We start from the raw sequence: 18,037 nt of genomic DNA on the forward strand, positions 1-18,037 counted from the left end.
AAAAACCACTGGACAAATTGCCGCCAAATTTGGACACAATACACCTATCAGGCCAACGGGTAACCGTCAGTCATAAAAACACTGAAAAACACTGCAGAAGGGACTTAAAAAGTAAAAAAAAAAGCAAAAGGATGCTACAGCAAATGTGCAAAAATACATATATACAGAAACACACATATATACACATATACACAAATATATATACACACACAAAACACATATACACAGACTGGGCCACAGCAACGCGTGGCAGGGGGACAGCTGGTACAATATATGATAAGATATTTTGTTTATTTATTTATCTATTTATTTATTTACAGTATTTATATTTCGCCCTTCTCACCCCACAGGGGACTCAGGGTGGATCACAATGCACATATACATGGCAAGCATTCAATGCCATAGACATACAACATATATACACAGACACACAAATGCTATTTTACTTTCCAGCTTCATGAGGGTATGCTTTGAATTCCGGCCACCGGGGGAGCTGTCGCTTCACTATCCACTTGTGACACCGATGGAGTACTTCCTCATTTTTTTGCATGCTGCTGGATAATTTTATGTGAGTTGCACATATGTAATGACACATGACAAAATATCTACGAAAGGTATGTTATTATCTTACAAAAGATATATTTTCCAAAATATCAATGAAAGGTTTTCATGAGATAAGTTGTGTCCCCACACATTTCCTTATTGCAGTTTATGTATGTGTTTGTATGTCTTAGGGCACTTCCAGACAGGCTCTATATCCCAAGATCTGATCCCAGGGTTTCTGCTTTAAACTGGATTATACGAGTCCACACTGCCAGATAATCTGGGATAAACAGAAAACCTGAGAGCAGATCCTGGGATATAGGGTAGTATAGATCCAGCCTTAGGGCCCTTCCAAACAGGCCCTATATCCCAGGATCTGATCCCGGGTTTTCAGCTTCAAACTGGATTATATAAATCCACATTGCCAGATAATCTGAGATAAACAGAAAACCTGGGATCAGATGCTGGGGTATAGGTCCTGTCTGGAAGGGCCCCTGAAGAGCAAGTGTGCCAGTTCCATGCACTTCAAACAAAATGGAAACTTTATCCAGCCTTGTGTTATTGAATTGCTCCCAACGAAGCAAGGCATTCGGCACTTAGAATAATGCCAAGGAAAAGATACATACACAATCTCCACTCTTCAACACACTTCACAATTGCTTGCTCCCATCACGAATAAGGGAAGAAAATATGTTAAGTATATTGCGAAATACCTTCCTGATTGTAAGTAGGCTACAAAAGGATGCATACAAAATTACTCGTTCCCAAAGTAATCAGAAAATTTAAAAAGCCAAGAAGAAAAAATAGCATGTTTCCCTTTTTTTTTGCATTTGAAAATAAAGCAGAGCTGAACTGATCAAGACTTGGAAGAGAAGAGTTAAACAATTGTGTTGGGCTCCTGTTGACTCGCTCTTCCCAGCCATTTTGACACATTTGCATATTGTTTTGTCCAGGCAAATATTCCCAGGAGCTCTAATTATCCAGGGTGGGACACGCAAGGTTGATTAAAAGACTCATTAGCCTTTGCAAGGTGCCTTTTCAAAGATGTTTATACCCCTCTCCCCAACTTGTAGTGCAAAAAGAAAATGCTCCAAATCACAATATTGAAAGGTAAAGGAGGCAGCAGGGAAGAAGCTAGGCTCTGGTTTGTCTGGGGGTTGTGGTAATATGTGTGCATATATATATATATATATATATATTAGGGCTGGGCGGTTTCGTTCGTTAATTTCGTAATTCGTTATTAATTCGTTATTTTTTTTGATAACGAAGCGATATTGAACCATTCAGGAGCAACTAAAAAATGAAACGAATTTTTTCAATTCGTTTCGTAATTGTTTCGTAATTGTTTCGAAATCGATTCGTAATTGATTCGAAATCGTTTCGTTATTATTTCCACATGTCTGGTGCAAGTTTTATAGTCGTTGTTTGTTTTCTCAGTGAAAAAAAAATAAATTATCACACCAACCGTCAACAACAGAGGGAGAGGGAAGCTTCCTGTCCCATTTGGAGGTTTTTTTTAGCGTATTGCACGATCGTGCCCGCCATTAACGAATCGATTCGTAATTGTTTCGAAATCGATTCGTAATTGATTCGTAATTTACGAAACTTCGTAAATATCGAATTTTTTTAAAGGAAAATTTCGGAATTAATTTAAAAATCGAAACGCAAAAACCCCCTAAAAATGAATCGAGTTTAGAAACATTTTTTTCCGTGGTTGCCCAGCCCTAATATATATATATATATATATATATATAGAGAGAGAGAGAGAGAGAGAGAGAGAGAAGCTGTAATGACTGCTGATTCCCAAGTCTAGATAAACAATCTTCAATGGCTCATGAGAGAGGCAAAATAAATGTGTTGTACATGTGTCTCAGGAAGAAAGCTGTAACCATAAAGACTCCTGATGGTATCTAATCTTACCGTATATACTTGAGTATAAGCCAAAATGAATATAAGCCGAGGCACCTAATTTTTCCAAAAAAACTGGGAAAGCGTATTGACTCGAGTATAAGCCAAGGGTGGGAAATGCAGCAGCTACTGATCAATTTCAAAATAAAAAAAAATAGATACTAATAAAATTACATTAATTTAGGCATCAGTAGGTTAAATGTTGATGAATATTTAAATAAAACTGTAATTTAAGAGAAGATTGTTATTCCGACTTCCAGGAGCATGGTTTACACTGCCTTTTAGCTGCATGGGGTAGCATTCCTTTGCATTTTTACAGGGTTGCTATAGACCCAGCAGCACCCTGGAAGTTAAACAGTATCAGAGTCTGGAAAGCCAGCCTGCAGGCCCTCTGCAGTTATTGGTTTAGGAAGTATCTCTTTGGGTTTGGAGTCTGTCCTTTTTGCTGGGGTTGAGATCTCCATTTTGGAATCTCCCCTGCCTCCTTCAGTAGAGAAAGGAGCCTCAGATGTGCTGTTGGTCAGGCAGGGAGCTCTGAAAAACCCATTGTGAGTACAATTGAGTTATAGATAGATATTGAGTTATAGATAAATATTGAGTTATAGATAGACATTGAGTTATTAAGAAAGGCAACTGAGATAGAGAGAGAGATATTAAGATATTGAAATAGTTATTGAGTTATTGAGTTATTGAGAAATAGAGAGAAATAGCTATTGAGCATTACTTAATCTCCAAAACTGACCTTGTGCTTAGATAGGGGAAGACCTGTTCTTTCTAACCATAGCAGCTCAAGGTTAGGGTGAAATATCTCCGGATTTTTTCTACCATTTGGAGAAAGGTTACCTCAGTAATTGAAGAAAAGGGGAAAGAAAGAACATCTCTATGGTTTCCCAAATTGACTGTTTGTGTTGTAACTTTATCAAGCTGTGCCAAGTCTGCCAAGGACTTTGGAAATAAACATTTTGTTGACGTTCGTATCTTGACTGGCATCAGTTGCCGAAAGTATTGAGTTATTGCTTCAAAGAAAGACCCCCAGCGGTTCACCCAGACAAAGAGAGAAGCACATCTTAGTTTTAATGTTATAGGGTCTGAGTGTGATGGCACAACTGTTTAACTCTGATCAAACTATTATTCTGACCTACTTCAATATAAATGTGCTTACGTATCCTTCCAATAATAATGAAGAGAGTAAAATAATAAATGTAATAAAAACAATAGAGTAAAATAATGGAAATAATAACAGTAACAGTAATAATAGAGTAAAATAATGAATGTAATAATTACAATAATAAATAGAGTAAAATAATAAATATAATAATAGAGTAAAATAATGTAAATGTAATAACAGTACTAATAGAGTAAAATAATGCAATAACAACAATAATAGAGTGAACTAAGAAATGTAATAATAATAGGGTGAAATAATAACGTTAATAACAACAGCAATAATAAATAAATTTATTATTTTTCTCTATTTATTATTATATTTATTATTTTCCTCTATTTATTATTATTACATTTACATTATTTTACTCTATTATTGTTGTTGCAATAAATAGAGGAAAATAATAAATGTAATAAAAGTAATAATACAGCAAAATAATGTAAATGTAACAATAACAATAATAAATAGAATAAAATAAGAAATATAATAGTAATAAATAGAGAAAAATCATAAATGTAATAAAAGTAATAATAGAGTAAAATAATGTAAATGTAACAATAACAATAATAATAAATCGAGTAAAATAATAAATGTAATAATAATTAATCGAGTAAAATAATAAATGTAATAAAATAATAATACAGTAAAATAATGTAAATGTAATAATAACATTAATACATTGAGTAAAATAAATAAATATAATATTAATAAATCGAGTAAAATAATAAATGTAATAAAATAATAATACAGTAAAATAATATAAATGTAATAACAATAATAAATCGAGTAAAATAATAAATATAACAATTATAAATACAGTAAAATAATGTAAATGTAATAATAATAAATACAGTAAAATAATGTAAATGTAATAATAATAATAATAATAATAATAATAATAACAACAACAGAGTAAAATACATAAATAATTTTGACTTGAGTATAAGCCGGGGTGGGGGTGCGGTGGGGGGCTTTTTCAGCCTAAAAAAAGGTCCAAAAACTCAGCTTATACTCAAGGATATACGGTACTTCTTCAGATGTGATCCTTGGGATGCAGCATCATTAGCTTAACTTTAAGTCATCAGGGACTGTAATTTGTGAAAAACGAGGGGTATTTTTTAAGTAAGGTCCGTTTTGTTGTAGACACTAGTAGTTCCTGTGCATACCGCAACGAGTGCGTGCGTCGTGTACCAGCATGCCTCGGGAACAACTGTGCTCAGTTGCTAAACTCTGTAGCTCACCTGTACGGTTCTGTTCTGTGCTTTAAAAATGTTTAAGACTCTCAACTCACCCTCCGCATGTGAGGTTCGCTCAGTGATACGGTTTTGGTCAGCAAGGAACCTGCCTGCTGCAGAAGTTCATCGACAGATTTGTGAAGTGTACGGTGATACTGTTATGAGTGAAAGCAAAGTGCGTAAGTGGGTACGACAATTCAAAGATGGCCGTGACAACGTCCATGATGAGGACTGATGATTGATTACAGACGATTTGGTGGCTTCAGTTGAAGCGAGGATTCATGAGAACAGGCGCTTCACAATAACAGGTCTCTCAAACGAATTTCCTGACGTGTCAAGATCAGTGCTTTACAACATTGTTTCTGAACACCTAAAGTTTAGGAAACTGTGCTCCCGTTGGGTCCCGAAACTCCTAACAGAGGACCACAAAAACCAAAGATTTGAGTGTGCGATCAAATCAAATAGTCTGTAATCAAAGAAGGGCGACCGGAGCAGTCCTCATCATGGACGTTGTCACGGCCATCTTTGAATTGTCGTACCCACTTATGCACTTTGCTTTCACTCATAACAGTCTCACCATACACTTCACAAATCTGTCGATGAATTTCTGCAGCAGGCAGGTTCCTTGCTGACAAAAACCGTATCACTGAGCGAACCTCACATGCGGCGGGTGAGTTGATAGTCTTAAACATTTTTAAAGCACAGAACAGAACCGTGCAAGCGAGCTACAGAGCAGAAACTGAGTACAGTTGTTCCCGAGGCATGCCTGTACACGACGCACGCGCTCGTTGCGGTATGCGCGCGAACTACTAGTGTCTACAACAAAATGGACCTTACTTAAAAAATACCCCTCGTATTAGTGACCCGGGCCATTGCTTGAAAAAGTAATCATGTCCTCCTACATCCCAGTGACACATATAGAAACATCAATAGGGATTGCGTTCTTGCAGTTTAGCAGGCAAACACACCAGAAATGTATAATGGGAAAGTGTATATCTAGTGAGGGTTTGGATGGCATATAATGGATTGTCCAAGCAGGGGTTCAAGTTCAACAGAGGAAATGGATGGAGGGTCAATGCCAAGGCTGAAAGGAAAAGGGCCGTATGTATCAAAAGGGAACGCAGGAGATGCTTTTCAGGAGAGAAGCATTGAATACAATGGGAAACAAAGTGGTGACGGAAAGGGAGGGCATCAGAACAGAGGCATTTCCGTGCTATGAGCCTCACGCTGGGAAATTGTCACTCCACTGAAAGAAAGCCATTCTGTTTTATGTGCGCTGCTGGGACTGTCTGGTTCGGCAGCCTCCCGTCTTCCGTTCTGTTCCTGTATCAATTGTCAAGGGAATTTGCTGAAGACAGGGATGTTGTTCCAAGCAGATTAAGGCTTCTGCGGCAAGGAGGTGGTGCTCCTCTTTGCATCCCCAGATTTTTGAATGGCTTTGAAGTTAAAGTGTATGAAAAAGTATGCATTTTAAGGATGACCTATCATGCAGCCCTATTCATTCTGACCCAAATGTAAGTCCCAGTGAGTTTGGTGGGTTCACTTCAGTTTCTTTATCTCGGAGGCACCTACTGTTCAGAGTAATAAAAGGAAAAATAAATCAAGAGGTAGTCGGACAGAAAAAGGGATCATTCAATTGGTGCCCCAGTTTTAAAATAAGACGAGATTAACAAGTTGCGCTGATAAATTTAGAAGCGCAGGGGCTCATAATGACAGTTCCCATTGTGAAACCAGAGCAGAAACCAAAGTTGCTGGCTGGATCCACCGATCCATCCCTTGGCTTACTTTTGCCACAGCCATTTTCTTCTTTCTAGAACTAACACTGTGTTCTTGTTGGTTCTCCTGGACCTCTCAGTAGCTTTCCATACCTTAGACCAGTGTTTCTCAACTGGGGGTCGGGACCCCTGAAGGAGTCATGAGGGGGTGTCAGAGGGGTCGCCAAAGTCCATCAGAAAACACAGTATTTTCTGTTGGTCATGGCGTTTCTGTGTGGGAAGTTTGGCCCAGTTCTGTCACTGGTGGGGTTCAGAATGCTGTTTGATTGTAGGTGAACTATACATCCCAGTAACTACAACTCACAAGTGTCAATGTCTATCTTCCCCAAACCCCACCACTGTTCACATTTGGGCATATTGAGTATCCATGCCAGGTTTGGTTCAGATCCATCATTGTTTAAATCCACAGTGCTCTACCTGGATGTAGGTGAACTACAACTCCCAAACTCAAGGTCCCACCAAAGTGTTTTCTGTTAGTCATGGGAGTTCTGTGTGCCAAGTTTGGCTGAATTCCATCATTGGTGGAGTTCATTCAGAAGGCTCTTTGATTGTTGGTGAACTATAAATCCCAGGAACTACAACTCCCCAATGACAAAATCAATCCCCCTCAAACCACACCAGTATTCAAACTTGGGTGTATTGAGTATTTGTGCCAAATTTGGTCCAGTAAATGAAAATTCATCACTGACCCTGGAACCTCAAGTTTTGGCAGTGGTTAGGGGAGCTTTTGCACAATTAAAACTTATGTGCCAGTTGCACCCTTACCTTGAGAAGTCAGACTCGGCCATGGTGGTTCATGTTCTTGTTACATCTGGTATAGACTTGAGCAACATGCTCTACGTGGAGTTGCCTTTGAAGACTGTTTGGAAGCTTTAAGTAGTCCAACTGCAGCAGCCAGATTCCTCTCTGGACCAGGATACAGGGAGCATACAACTCTCCTGTATGTCAGCTCCACTGGCTGCCAGTCTGTTACCGAGCACAATTTGAAGTTCTGGCTTTAGGCTATAAAGCCCTAAACAGTTCCGGCCCAGCTTACCTGTCTGAATGAATATCCCTCTATGAACCATCTTAGGGGTTAAGATAATTCTGGAGAGGCCCTGCTCTCAGTCCCACCTCCTTTGCAGACTCGATTGGTGGGGACGAGAGACAGGGCCTTCTTGGTGGTGGCCCCTTGGCTAAGGAACTCCATCCCCAGCAAAATTAGTTCAGCCCCTTTTCTCCTGACCTTCAGGAAAATCTTAAAACGTGGCTTTGGGATCAAGCTTTTGTCAATTGGAACAGTGCAATAAGTGACCACGAATCAATGTGGTTGGTATATGGAACAGCCCTGGATTATGTTTTGGATGGTATGATTTCAATAATTCATGTTTTAAATGTTTGGGTTTTAATTGTAATTGTTTATTTTATGTATATAAGGCATTGAAATGTTGCCTTGAGTACTCTTCTGGGTGAGAAAGGCGGGATATAAATATAGCAAATAAATAAATAAATTCCCACCAGTTGGGTTATGGCATCTTGCTTGCACCAACCTGAGATTGCATTAAACCTGGCTCGTTACTCCATCTCAACCTTGACATTGCTCTTTCTTCATTAACTTTGTAAATTTACTTTTTTTTGTTCTTATTCTTGGTGCTACCCCTCACATTGGTCTCACACAAGCACATGCACACACAAGCAAGCGCTCACACACAGAGCATGAATATTCATGTGTGTTATTTATGCACATCAAAACCCACTCAGGTGCCTTGTCTGGAAATTCTTGGGAGTTTTCTTCCCTTTGTCTCAAGGTTGCCGGAATGACAACTCTTTCAACTGTTTTACAAAGTTAATGACTTCAGAGTAATGAAGTTAAGAGGATTAAAAGTAAATCCCCAGTGCACCCCAATTCTGGGCGGTATTTTTCCTCCACAAAGATCCATCAGTTTATAAAAATCACAATATATGAAGTGTAATGGCCTTATGAAACAATCGGAGATGTCACAGCCATCTGGATGTATTAATTTTCTGATCTATTTTCTGATAGTGGATTTCCCCCTCCCTTTGTGCAAAAGATAAACTTTTTCAAATTTACCTGTAGCATAAGCAGCCAAGCTGCACAATCTGCTCTTATCCTTCTGACCCACTTTGGCTGCAGACGATAGAACAGTGTGCTCAAAAGAGTATATACATATTTGTTGTGGTGGTAATACCTTCAAGTTGCTTCTGACCCTAAGGCAAACACACCCCAGAGTTTTCTTGGCCAGATATGTTCAGAGGGGGGATCTGCTATTGTCTTCCTCAGATGTTGAGAAAGCATCCTTTTGCTCAAGGTCATTCATAGAATCAAAGAGTTGGAAGAGACCTCATGGGCCATCCAGTCCAACCCCATTCTGCCAAGAAGCAGGAATATTGCATTCAAATCACCCCTGACAGATAGCCATCCAGCCTCTGTTTAAAAGCTTCCAAAGAAGGAGCCTCCACCACACTCTGGGGCAGAGAGTTCCACTGCTGAACGGCTCTCACAGTCAGGAATTTCTTCCTTATGTTCAGATGGAATCTCCTCTCTTGTAGTTTGAAGCCATTGTTCCATTGCATCCTAGTCTCCAGGGAAGCAGAAAACAAGCTTGCTCCCTCCTCCCTGTGACTTCCTCTCACATATACATGGCTATCATATCTGCTCTCAGCCTTCTCTTCTTCAGGCTAAACATGCCCAGCTCCTTAAGCCGCTCCTCATAGGGCTTGTTCTCCAGACCTTTTATCATTTTAGTCGCCCTCCTCTGGACACATTCCAGCTTGTCAATATCTCTCTTGAATTGTGGTGCCCAGAATTGGACACAATATTCCAGGTAACGTGGTCTAACCAAAGCGGAATAGAGCATGGGGAGCATGACTTCCCTAGATCTAGACACTAGGCTCCTCTTGATGCAGGCCAAAATCCCATTGGCCTTTTTTGCCGCCACATCACATTGTTGGCTCATGTTTAACTTGTTGTCCACGAGGACTCCAAGATCTTTTTCACACGTACTGCTCTCAAGTGCATTTCTGAGCAAATACTCACATTCTAGTCACCTAGAGTCTCAGGTTGAATCAACACTATCATATATGCTAAGCTGCTTTGAGATAAAGTGGGGTATAAATATAAATATAATAATAATAATAATAATAATAATAATAATAATATAGATTACATATAACAGTGTTTCTCAACCTTCCTAACACCGTGACCCCTTCATACATTTCCTCATGTTGTGGTGACCCCCAACCCTAAAATAATTTTCATTGCAACTTCATAACTGGAATTTTGCTACTGTTACAAATCATCATGTAAATATCTGATAGGCAGGATGTATTCTCATTCTCTGGATCTCGGGAGTTGTAGTTGCTGGGATTTATAGTTCACCTACAATCAAAGAGCATTCTGAACTCCACCAGAGATGGAATTGACCCAAACTTGGCACACAGAATGCCCATGACCAGCAAAAAATAATGAAAGGGTTAGTTGAGCATTGGCCATGAGTTAGGGAGTTGTAGTTCACCTATCTCCAGAAAGCACTGTGGACTCAAACAATGATAGATCTGGACTAAACTTGGCATGAATACTCAATATGACCAAATGTGAACACTGTTGGATTTTGGGGAAAATATACCTTGACATTTGGGAGTTGCTGGGATTTATAGTTCACCTACAATCAGAGAGCGTTCTGAACCCCACCAACGATAGAATTGGGCCAGACTTCCTACACAGAACTCCCATGACCAGCAGAAAATACTGTGTATCCTGATGGTCTTTGGCGACCCCTCCAACACCCCATCACGACCCCCCCCCAGGGTCCCGACCCCCAGGTTGAGAATCACTGACATATAATAATATCATAATATAATATATAGATCACATCCTTAGCTGCTGCAAGAAGATCACACAGACAAACTACAAGCAGAAGCACAACACAGTGGCTCAGATGATGCAGTCAAACTTGAGCCATAAATACCATCTGCCTGCGACAAAGAACTGGTGGGATCACAAGCCTGAAAAAGTTACAGAAAATGAACACATCAAACTACTCTGGGACTTCTGAATTCAAACAGACAGAGTTTTGGAGCACACTATTGTGTTAAAAAACAGAGTATGGATCATCAATGTTGCAATCCCAGGTGACAGCAGGATTGAAGAGGAACAACTGGAAAAGCTGACACGATATGAGGATTGAAAGATTGAACTGCAAAGACTCTGGCACAAGCCAGTCAAGGTGGTCCCAGTTGTGATCGGCACACTGGGTGCAGTGCCTCAAGACCTTGGCCTGCACTTAAACACACTTGGCACTGACAAATTTACCATCTTCCAGCTGCAGAAGGCAACCTTACTGGGATCTGCACGCATTATCCACCAATACATCACACAGTCCTAGACACTTGGGAAGTGTCCAATGTGTGATCCAATTCAACAGCCAGCAGAGTGTTTGCTGTGGACTCATCTTGTTGTGTTTCAAATAACAACAATAATAAACAAAGAATGGATAGTTGATGTTGCAATCCCAGGTGACAGCAGGATTGAAGAGAAACAACTGCAGAAAAGCTGACATGATATGAGGGTTAAAGATTGAACTTCACAAGCCAGTTAAAGTCGTCCCAGTGGTGATGCAGGCCAAGGTCTTTAATCCTAGACACTTGGGAAGTGTCCGACGTGTGATCCAATACAACAGCCAGCAGAGTGTCTGCTGTGGACTCATCTTGTTGTGTTTCAAATAATAATAATAATAATAATAATAATAATAATTATTATTATTATTATTATTATTATTATTGTTACTTCTTGGGAGGAGAGCAATGTCCAGTCTCGATAAAATAGTAAAGAGTAGAGATATCACACTGGCAACAAAGATCCACATAGTCAAAGCCATGGTATTCCCTGTAGTCATCTACGGATGTGAGAACTGGACCTTAGGGAAGGCTGAGCGAAGGAAGAGAGATGCTCTTGAGCTGTGGTGTTGGAGGAAAGTTCTGAGAGTGCCTTGGACTGCAAGAAGATCCAATCAGTCCATCCTCCAGGAAATAAAGCCCGGCTGCTCATTGGAGGGAAGGAGACTAGAGACAAAGTTGAAGTCCTTTGGCCACATCATGAGGAGACAGCAAAGCCTAGAGAAGACAATGATGCTGGGGAAAGTGGAAGGCAAAAGGAAGAGTGGCCAACCAAGGGCAAGACGGATGGATGCAATCCTTGAAGTGACTGGACTGACCTTGAGGGAGCTGGGGGTGGTGACGGCCGACAGGGAGCTCTGGCGTGGGCTGGTCCATGAGGTCACGAAGAGTCGGAGACGACTGAACAAATGAACAATAATAATAATAATAATAATAATAATAATAATAATGCTATTCCAGACTAGCTCTGGACTATGTCTTTGGAATGGAATTACTACTAGGTTCTAATCAAGTGGAAAAAGAACAGACTGATTAGAACCTAGAGTAAGGTTACCTATATCATATTATTCATGGATAGTCCAGTAGCTGTGAAAGAAATAAAAGTTAGAGCAATGGAGGCATTACTTTTTTTGACCCTTCCTCGTATAAGAACATGGGGCTAAACATAACAGTCATCTCACATTGAAGAGAATCAACTTGGAAGCAATTTCTTCCATGTCAGCTGGCCAGTTGGCTCCAACTCTGAACAGGAGCATTCCATTTGGTGGAAGGTCCCACTTGTTCAATTTCTATCCTCCTTTCCCCAAACATATATAATTTCTGTTTATCACAACCAATTAAAAATTGTTGCATGGTATATGTTCTCAGGTACAACAGGACACCAGCAGTTTCCTCAGTGAGGAAATGGGTTGTCAATAAAAACCGTCTCTGGACGTCACATGTCAAACTCCAGCAACCGTTCTTTGCGAGCCATGCCTCCTGTTTCTCCTAAGCAACTGTGGCTTTGCCCTCTGCTAATAGGTTAGCTGAGTCCTGACAAGCCTTGGTCTTTTGAAATGAATTCCTTTGATTGCTCCAGCTGGGGGTAAGGGATGACGCCGAAATCGCCGAGCACTTCAGCACAGGCTTGCTCTGTAGCTGTCAACTGGAATCACTGCAGAAGAGTTACCGTTGGCTCTCAAAAGCAGCTGCTGAAGAGGCTGACTGTACACATACATACACACACACATTGCATTCAGAGAAAGTAATAGTGGGAAAGAAAATTGCAGAAACACTATTTGCACACACTGGGGAAGCAGCAGCGAAAGAATACAGACAGTGCAGATTCTGCAGCTAATTTCTGAAGACTTTTTGTTCAGTAAAGGAGATTAAGCTGGCACCCTCTTTGTCCGTCTTTCGCAAAGAACTGAAGACATGGATGTTCCACTGTGCCTTTGATTAGATGTCTTCTCAGGAATTTCCAGTCCCCAGCTATGGCTTAAAATCAAGTTCCTGCACTTTTCTACTGTTCCCTGCTTAGTGTTATAACACGCCATCTAATAAATAATTTAAAAAGTGATTATGATTTTAATTGTTTACTGTTTATTGTTTTTATACGGTTTATACTATATGTAATTGTTTTTGACTGTCTTGGAGGGCATTGATTGCCAAATGTAAACCATATTGAGTCACCTCCAGGCTGAGAGAGGCAGTATGCAAGAATAGCAAATAAATAAATAAATAAATAAGGATATAAAAGCACCCTTAAGGACATCAATTGGAGGAAAACCCCTCCACATGGAAGATAGAGCAACAGCGCTCCCCGTGGCCGGAGTCGAGCACAGCCTCCAAGATGCCAGAAATAAGATGGGAAAAAACTGCCTTTAACTCTGTTTGTTTGTTCTTATTAAGTGTTAATAGGCATTGAGTGTTTGCTGGATTTGTGTATTCTGTAAAGTCGCTCTGAGTCCCCTTTCAGGTGAGAAGGGCAAGGTATAAATAATCTATATAAATAAAAATGTAATGTTTGTTTGTGGGATTAATACACCTATCAGGCCAATGAGTGACCACTACTCATAAAAACACAGCAAAGGGGACTTGAAAATCCCCCAAACCCCAAGAAGATGCTTCAGCGCATGCACAAAATCAAAACACACAATAGCATATCTGCACTCTCTTCTGGACTACAGCTCCCAGAATCCCTTAGACCAGGCCTTTTAGGAGAGGAGGATGACTCAAATGCACTGCTTCCAAGCTGCAAGCTTGGATTGAGAGTATCCCAATCCCTGCATATTTCCAATTTCCTATTTCTGGACTGCAACTCCCAGCAATCCTCCAGATAGATAGATTAGATAGAGATAGATAGCTAGGTAGATAGATGGATAGATCAGAGGGACTGCTGGAAGTTGCAGTCCAAGAATAGGTAGAGAAGGAAGAAAGGAGAGAAAGAGGAAGAGAAAGAAAAGGTGGGGGGAAGGAAGGGAAGAAGAAGATAAGGAAGGAAGGAGAGAAAGAAAGAAAAAAGGGAAGGAAGGAAGGAAAGAGGGAGGGAAGGAAAGAGAGAAAGAAAGAAGGGAAAGAGGGAGGGAAGGTTGGCCGCAACAATGTGTGGCGGGTACTGTAAATAAATAAATAAAGCTGAGGACAAGATGGGATTTGCATTGAATATTGTCAGAGAAGGATTGGTCCATCTCATAGTGAAGACCTGCACTCTTTCATTGGTCTGTCACCCAGGGGCGGCTGAAGTAATAGGCAAGATACGCATTTGCATATAGCTCGAATCCCTGAGGGGCGCTCTTGAGGTGCTCCCGATTCTCCTGGGGCTGCGTTCTCCAAAACAAAACTGATCGACAGACTCAACAAGCATGGGATGGAGTTCTCTGTTATTAGCAAGCCCAAAGTCTGAAAAATCTTCTGAAGAGACAGCATGACCAGGAAACCTTTGTGTAGTACTTGTAGACCAAAAATAACAACAAAAAATTGTTGCTAATTTCAATAAAATATTTGCATTCTAAAAAAAGTTAATTTGTGTTAATTCTACGTAATTTAACTATATGAACATAATGTTGTAAGTAAACTCCTGGTTTGTAAGGTAACTATTTTATTCACCTCTACCTTCTACCTTTTATTTTTCAGTGATTGGTTTTTTTGGGGGGGTTCGCCAAAATAGTGTTTGCTTACACTTGAAAATTACATAGGGATGGCCCTACTGTCACCTAAAGACTGCAATTGTGCACAAAAAATATATTGTCCATAACGCAAACTAAAGTGTAGTGGGTCAAGATCATTGATTTCAGAAAGCTTAAATGCATTTATACCTGTGATATATTGTGGCAGGCATTTCCTCTTGAAACACAGTCCTCTTCTATCCTAAGAATAAAGATTTTGGAACAGAGCAGCAAGGGATAAGCAACTTTACTTGTCCATAGCATTGAAACCTCAGGGGAAAATTCAGCATCCCCAAACCCGGCGAAAACTACAAGGACAGATGAGAGCGATAAATGAAAGTACTTATTTAGGTGCAGGAGAGATGACCAATATAAAGAGGAGATATGGCTGGCTGACATTTAAAAACCGTGTACTTTGACCAGATGCTATAAGGACATCTCTAAGACGGATGAAGCTACGGAATTTGGCCTTTCTCAAGCCACACTTCTCAGTAAAATGTGAAATGGATCGTGGTTTGCTCCAAGGTGGGCAGTATCTCAACTTTAAGCACTCCAAAAAGCACACAGCTTTATAGCACAGACCAAACCTGGAGTCAGCAGAAAACCTTTCTCTTCTGCATGTTCAATGCACCAAAGTAAACAAACAAATAAGGAGGATTCTACTTGATGGGAGACAGGGCTGTCTATTCCAATATTCTGTGGCCATTGAAAGTAACTATAGACACTAGGCCTGGGTAACAACGGAAAAATTTGTTTCTAAAATCGATTCGTTTTTTGGGGTTTTTTGCGTTTCAATATTTAAAAGAATTCCGAAATTTTCCTTAAAAAAAGTTCGATATTTACGAAATTTTGTAAATGGTAAAAAATTTACAAAACAATAACGAAACAATAACATATCGATTCGTTAATGGCAGCCGCAATCGCGCAATACGCTAAAAAAACTTCTGAAGCTTCCCTCTCCCTCTGTTGTTGACTGTTGGTGTGATATTATAATTTTTTTCACTAATTAAACAAAAAACAACTATAAAACTTGCCCCAGACATGCGGAAATAATAACGAAATGACCTCAAACCAATAACGAAACGAATACATAACGAAATACGAAGCATTTACGAAACGAATTGAAAAATTTGTTTCGTTTTTGAGTTGCTCCAGAATGGTTCGTTATCGCTTCGTTAACAAAAAAAATAACGAATTTTTAACGAATTACGAATTAACGAAACGAAACCGCCCAGCCCTAATAGACACCACTGGGATGAGTCCAAGTATGAGATATGCATGTGGTCTTGGATGCCTCTTTGTCCCCCAACCAGATTAACTTTTTCTTCACTTACTACAGTAATTTATTGCATTTGACCTTCTTGTGCCAAATGGGCCTCAAGGCAGGTCATAATAATACAACAATATAGGCTAAAACATAAAAGACATTAGTTAAAACATGAAACCACTTACAATGCAATTGAAATTAAAATAAATTGGTGTTAAAGGCATCGGGCACCCATATTAAAAAATGCTTTTAGTATAAGTTATTTTAACTGCAAAGGCAGGTCTTGGCCTTCTGGCAGGGTGATACGAGAAAAGACATGGGATGGCCGATGATCTGGAGGCAATTTTTGTTCATGTCAGGAGTAATTTGAGAGACTGCAAGTCGCTTCTGGTGTGAGAGAATTGGCTGTCTGGACAATGTCTCTGTTAGATGGCCAATTCTCTCATATCAGAAGCGACCTACAGTATGTTCTGAAGTCACTTCCAAAGCAGTTACTATACTCCCAAGAATGGGAAATGGAATGTTGGTGGACAGGAAAAGAGATTTAAAGATGGACTTAAAGCCAACCTTAAAAACTGTGACATAGACACTGAGAACTGGGGAAGCCCTGGCCTTTGAGTGCTCTAACTGGAGGTCAGCTGTGACCAGCAGTGCTGTGGAATTTGAAGAGGCACGAATGGAGGGCGGATGGGATAAATGTGCCAAGAGGAAGCCAGCATCAAGCCAACCTTGACCAGGACCACTTTCTAGATGCCCTCTCTGCAGGAGAACATGCAGATTGAGAATTGAGCTCCATGGTCACCTACGGATCCATCAACAAGACACTGCACATGGAGGAACATCATCCTTGGGCTATGAGGGACCACCCAAATCAGTGTAGACAGAAGAAGAAGAAGAAGAAGAAGAAGAAGAAGAAGAAGAAGAAGAGCATCCCAATTTTTCTACCTTGCCTCCATCTCCATCTCCCCGAAGGGACTCGGGGCGGCTTACATGGGGCCCAAGCCCAGGCGGAATACGATTAAAATAAAGCAATAACAATTAAAACAGCATAAAAACAGCATAAAACAACATAACAAAAATAGCTAGCAACAACAATAACAACAGACTAATTTTGGAGAAGGGGGGGGGGGGACCATTATGTGAACTAGTTAAAGGATAACGTAGTTAAGTAAGGTAGATGACAATGTATAACGGCATAGAAAATTCTGCCAATTCTGTAACACCAAAAGCTATTTGCAGTATGTTCTAAAGTCACTTCTGACATAATTTTAAAAAGCTACACATGTATTTTACTTATGCACATTCAAGAACGTGTATGAAGTGTGGTCAGAAATGTAAATGTTTAGCCTGTCCCTATTTATTTGTCGTGTCAGAGCAACCAGTCCATTACATTACATTTCTAACAGAACAAAGTAAACAAACAGACAGAATACAAAACTTGTCAGTCTGGTAGTTGGTTAAATGTTTTTTGACCAGTATCGGGCCACTTGGAGTGCTTCTGGTGTTGCTGCAAGAAGGTCCTCCATGGTACATGTGGCAGGGCTCAGGTTGCATTGCAGCAGGTGGTCAGTGGTTTGCTCTTCTCCACACTCGCATGTCGAGGATTCCACTTTGTAGCCCCATTTCTGAAGGTTGGCTCTGCATCTCGTGGTGCCAGAGCGCAGTCTGTTCAGTGCTTTCCAGGTCGCCCAGTCCTCTGTGTGCCCAGGAGGGAGTCTCTCATTTGGTAGCAGCCATTGGTTGAGCTTCTGGGTTTGAGCCTGCCACTTTTGGACTCTTGCTTGCTGAGGTGTTCCAGCGAGTGTCTCTGTAGATCTTAGAAAACTATTTCTAGATTTAAGTCGTTGACGTACCCAAACAGGGGATGAGCTGGAGATGTCTCCACCTTGGTCCTTTCACTATTGGCTGCTTCTTCCCAGCGGATGTCAGGTGGTGCAATACCGGCTAAGCAGTGTAATTTTCCAGTGGTGTAGGGTGCAGACACCCCGTGATAATGTGGCATGTCTCATTAAGAGCCACATCTACTGTTTTAGCGTGGTGAGATGTGTTCCACACTGGGCATGCATACTCAGCAGCAGAGTACCACAGCACAAGGGCAGATG

The sequence above is a fragment of the Anolis sagrei genome, chromosome 10 (assembly GCF_037176765.1).
Source record: "Anolis sagrei isolate rAnoSag1 chromosome 10, rAnoSag1.mat, whole genome shotgun sequence".
Taxonomy (NCBI): domain Eukaryota; kingdom Metazoa; phylum Chordata; class Lepidosauria; order Squamata; family Dactyloidae; genus Anolis; species Anolis sagrei.